Below are 5,506 nucleotides of genomic sequence, written 5' to 3'. Positions count from 1 at the left end.
CCGTCCGCCACCACGCACGGTATGTGCTTTTGTTTCATTTTTTGCCGCTCCAGTCAGAAAGACTGAGAGGAAATTAAACCAAGTTGAAATTATTTTTAAAAACCTAAAAGATTCGGGGCTTTTGACAAAACATTCTGGGCTTAAGCCCAATTAGCCACCCCCCCGCTCCGCCCCTGGGTTTACAAAATCTGAGCGCACGGATTGGAAAAACGATAACTAACTAAAACTTGAATGTGTTTTTTTTGTTGTTGTTGTTAAAACTAACTAAAATAAAATGAAATAATAGATTAAATGTCCTTAGTTTTCATCTTTGTCAATGTCTTTCATAGAGCAAATAACGTTCAGCTTGCATTTCCCTTTCCCTGCGTCTCTCACGAGCGCGCGCACGCACACACAGCCCCTCCCATCCGTGCACGCCGCGTCTCCATGAGATCGGACGAAAGCATGTTGGTGAAAGGTTGGTTTCTCGTGAACACCTTTACACAATCACACAACAAAAAGTGGTATAAAAATATTTTAAATTCTGAATATGATTTTGTCTGTGTGCTAATGTCGACACGAGAAGCGATTGCTTCTTCAGAAAGTTAACTAGATGCAAGTTTGAGGTAAAATGCACTTGTGTTGTCGATGTCAAAACACAATATAAGTTGTGATTCAGATATTTTACAATGTTAAGTCATTGTCTTTATATCAGCTGCAGTTCTGGCGCCTCCGTCATATACTGTTCAACACCACATCATCTACATCAGTGTGAACTCCGCGGTAGAGCTACTCTCTCATTATCTGCATGTGTTTTTAAATGTTTAACTCACGCGCTGCTCTGATCTGAGCTTTTTCTGAGCACCGCATTCACCCGAAGCTCGCGCTAAAGTCTGTCAAACAGTGACAGTGATTAGTGAACTAAGTTATCTCTTGCGCTAAAACTGTCAAAACACACAAGATTTACACCTAGACTCACTTGGTTACGTCTAAAATGACAGTAAACAGTTGAGAGAAAAACTTATACTAATACAGGTTGTCTTAACGTGTGACTCTTTTTAAAGTGATAGAGCACCCTAAAATATCATTTCTGTCGTTATTTACTCACTCTCACATTGTCCCAAACCTGTATTAATTTTCTCTCGTGTTGAACACAAAAGAAGATATTTTGAAGAATGTGTGTAACCAAACAGTTGCTGGTCCACATTCAATTTGGTATTAGCAAAAAAATACTCTGGAAGTCACTGTGGACCAGAAACTGTTCCTCAAAACAGCATTTATGTTCAGAAGAATTAAACTCATTCAGGTTTAAAATCACTTTTGAGTAAATGATGGTATAAAATAAAACACTGACAGAATTGACAGACAACTGACAGAATGCAGTCCATTTACCATATATAATGTGTAGTTGTAATGTGTATCTTTGTCATTCTTTAATCTTTGTTATTAACAAATGAGAACAAAGATTTTTATCTTCACCCTCTTTTGGACTAAATATAATTTTTTAAACTTGAAATACTGTCTTTATAATAGGGAAATTGGTTTGGCTGTAATGCTCAGACAATAATAATGAGCTGTGGTGTTTGTATCGAGTGTGAATTCTGTCTAGAAAAGTATTGCTTGACTGAAGTAAAGCCATCTCTCTTTTTCTCACTCATGCTCACTAAAACATTGAAAAGCTGTATTTAAAGTTTTTATTATTATTATTTATTATTATATAGTTCGTCATGTCTGTCTTTAGTCTGTGGCTCTTTAGGTTTTTTACTGGCACACGTCACTTACACATTCTGCTCTTACTGAGGAGTGTCGAGACGGTTTACATATTTGAGCCCATATCTACATCTTATGTACTGGATTTATTTTTGAATTAATATTATCTAAAATTGTATAATTTTTTTGTTCAGTTATTATATAACTTTAAAGAGGGGTCATTCATACTATCTAAAACTAAAAAGGTAGAATGTTTTCTAGTTGACAATGCCAGCATTTTTTATCTTTTTCTTTCTCAGGCTGAATATCCAAACTTACAATATATTAAAATAAAGAACAAAGCCTCTGATGGAGAAGTGTTGTCAAAAAACAGAAATACTAAGAAGAACCGATTAAATCTAACGATTCGTCTTTTTTTTCTGTGTGAGAGATAAAGTAAACGTGGGCCATGGTTACACCAGGAAAAAAAGAAAGTTTAGGAAGAAGTCACCTTTAACGAGGATATAAGTAGTTCAGTTTCTGTTCACCCCAGGGGTGTTAATGATAACACTTGTGTGTTACAGTAGAGTATAGCATTTTTATATAATTTCACGCTTGTATCATAAACTGAATGATTCTGCCAAACATAAGCACTTAGCCTCTCCACTATGATAACACCTGAGTATTACAGTTTTATATATTGGTACTGATAGATTCGGACCATGAACGTATTATACCACATAACTGTCAACTTTATTATTTTACTTTCTATAGTTTGTTGCAGTCTAATCTGTTTCTAACACAGTGGTGTAATCATTTCTATTTAATGTATAAAGTTCATCAGCACATGACTTATGTGTTTCTTTTTCCTCTTTTCCTTGTGAATTCAGATAATTGGATCTGCTCTGTAAGTATTCTGTGTGCCTCATTGTCTGACACATAATAATATATATATATATATAGATCACACTGTAACGTATCGATCAGTCAGAGATCGTTTCTCTTTTCTTCTTTTACACGTCTAAAAACAGCTCTTCGCTACTGCTCTGTTATTATGCTTTTTGATTCACACTTTATGAATTCTCAATAAACGTCCACACTTATGTGATGTATAATTTTATACAATTAAATATAAGTATATTTAAGTTAGATTTTTCTTCTCCCTTTTTTATTTTTCTCTAAACTGTAGCCGTGCTGCCATATAAATGAACATACTTGAACACATAGTCGAACACACATTGCTTGTCTTGAGGTGAAAAAATGATCTGTGCAGGTTAATCCACTTAAAATAATCTTTAATCAAAATCTAGATATGTGTTTCTGCTCTGGAAGGGCATTTATTAACTTAATGGATGGATGGATAGGTGGATAGATACTTCCGGTCTTGCGACATTCACTTTTACTGTAAGGGAAACTTACATAAGAAACTTGGCTTGATATAATTAATGTTTTTCAAATTAAATATCAGCTATTGGTATATCAAAGATAAGAGAAAACATCCTTCATCATTGCGTTTCTCTGTGTGGAAATTCATCACAATAAATTGTGGAGATTGCTTTCTTCTTTTCTCCACAAGGATGTCTTAATTCAGTCACACTCAAATGTGTAATACTGTACATCTTCAGAGAACTGATTCTGTTCTGACTGCTGTTTATAAGATCATAAGATTAGCGACTGTCAAACCAGAGCCTCAGATTTCTGCATGCATATGTTTTATTAATGTTTTTGATTACATCATTTATAATTGTAACTGTTCAATTAACAATGCAATTATGGTAGGTTTGCATTAATTAAAATATTGGCTTTTTATTTTTCTCTGTATTTTTATTAAATTTATAATCTGTTTTGTGACAGATGTGTTGCATAAATTATTCTTATAAGCATCCCATGTATATTTTTATGATTGCTTATGCATTAATTATCAGATAAAACAAATCTTTAAATTAGTCAAGTTTAAGTTGAATCGTTTTACAGTCCGTTCTTTTTTTTTTTTCATTTAGAAATATGTTTGATGCAAAATGTATAAAATATTAAAATATGTTGTAAAAATGATAATGGATTAAACTGATGCACAGTTGAGAAATATTTATCACAACAAAATAGAGTAGTTAATGCCATCCTTTCTGGACTAATTAATTTGATGAGCAGCCATCTGTCTAATTATAATGTAGATTTCCTCCATTTTATTTAAAATAAATGGTTTTCTGAAGTGATTTGAGATTTGAAAAGGTAGAAAAAAAGTTTTAAACCTGGGTTGGTCTAGTCAAAATGATTACAGCGCAGATTTTTTCCTCTTACACCACTGTTACACCACGTGAGGTGAAAGTTGAGTGCCATCTACTGTAGTGTTGACTAGCCCAAGCACACTTTAGTAGACTTAGTGTAAATTATAGACACTAACATTTTTTAAAAATTGATTTAATATATCGTGCATGTTTAACTATATTGTGCAGTCTTAGAAAATGGTCTAATAATATGGTTTATATATTTTCGTGGAATGCAGCACTTCTGGTGTTTTATGGGTAAATTGTAGCCAGTTTTGTTTGTTAAATCCAGCGCTCGAACAGAAGCGTGACAGCCGTACAGATGTTCATCATTACTCGAAGTGAAATGCAATGCAAGTGACATGACTAAAGATACAGATGTTAGAGGAAGGATATGAATGGTAAAGAAGACAACTACTGTGGAAACACAAAATTATGTTTTTATTTTTACGGACACATGGTTTAGAACAAACTATGTACAAACTAAAAACGAACAAACAAAAGAAAAACTTCAAATGGAGAAACGTTAAAAAGTGAAAAAAAACCACAAACTAAACAGAGATAGATGTGAACAGATAACTATTTACATTTTACTGCTCTATGATAAACCTTTAAAACACGGTGGTTGATGTGTTTTAGGATTATCCTCATCGGCCGCTGGAGATCAGGTCATCCTCGTTGAGTAGATCCTCTCAGAGACACTCGTGAGGAAGAGCCATGTGTCGTTGATCTCAGAGACACCGATTACTTCCACTTCGGTTTCTTGGACCTGCCCCACAGCAATCTGCAAGTTTTACAAAAAAATAAAATGATATGAGCACTGGAAGTTTCTAGTGTTAGACTGCATCCCTATTCACTTGTTTATACTACGCCCAAAAAGTATGTACACTTAAGAGTACATACTTAAGAGTGTGTAGAAAAAGAGCTGCCAAAGTTTGAGACCTACTACTTTGTCATAATTGCAACTATTAGTTATGTGCACCCTGTTATCATTTAAAGTGTGCAATACAGATTAGAGACCAGGTGAATCAATGTATAGAAACGTTATGTAGATTTTCATTAAAGCATACTCATGAATATGCTGCTGAGTCTTCTGGAGTCTCTAACCTGCTTTATCTCATCACAGTTAATATCCTCCACATTAAATATTAGTGTAAGAGTGTGCTGGCGCCGTGTGCTGCGTCTGGCGCCGGTACAGGATGGCTGCCTCCGTGACGAGCTCCGCATATGTTTTTGTGTTTTTGTTAGTTTGTCCTGTCTTTAGTTATATTCCTGCCATCAGTTTCACCAGGGAAGAACTGCTGAACATTCGGCAGAACACACCACAGGATATTTTACCGGATTTCAATTATTCAGACGTTTTACTGAACGTTGTTATCGGAGGAGCGGCGGCGCTGATCAAGCGCTTCAGGACGCGCAGACGGGGGAAGCGAGCGGGAGCGCTCGTCAGACTCAGGAAGCGCGGATTTCGAACGCCGTTGCCTAGCATCCATCTGGCAAATCTCCGCTCTCTACCCAACAAAACGGACGAACTCCTTCTGCTTTCTCGGACAAATAAGGATTTCACACACTCT

At 35.3% G+C, this 5,506-nt stretch overlaps 1 long non-coding RNA gene across 1 annotated transcript; it reads left to right on the top strand.

Annotated features, from left to right (window-relative positions):
• The first annotated feature begins 414 nt into the window (after positions 1-414).
• On the top strand, positions 415-5,064 carry LOC113090845 (uncharacterized). Its single transcript, XR_003287271.1, has 3 exons — positions 415-457; positions 2,559-2,575; positions 4,572-5,064. It is a non-coding gene; the product is annotated as an uncharacterized LOC113090845 (long non-coding RNA).
• Positions 5,065-5,506: the final 442 nt, after the last annotated feature.

Source organism: Carassius auratus, unplaced genomic scaffold (assembly GCF_003368295.1).
Source record: "Carassius auratus strain Wakin unplaced genomic scaffold, ASM336829v1 scaf_tig00214025, whole genome shotgun sequence".
In the NCBI taxonomy this organism is placed as follows: Eukaryota; Metazoa; Chordata; class Actinopteri; order Cypriniformes; family Cyprinidae; genus Carassius; species Carassius auratus.
Note: the sequence above shows the minus strand (reverse complement) of the source record. Positions and strands in the feature narration are given on the sequence as shown.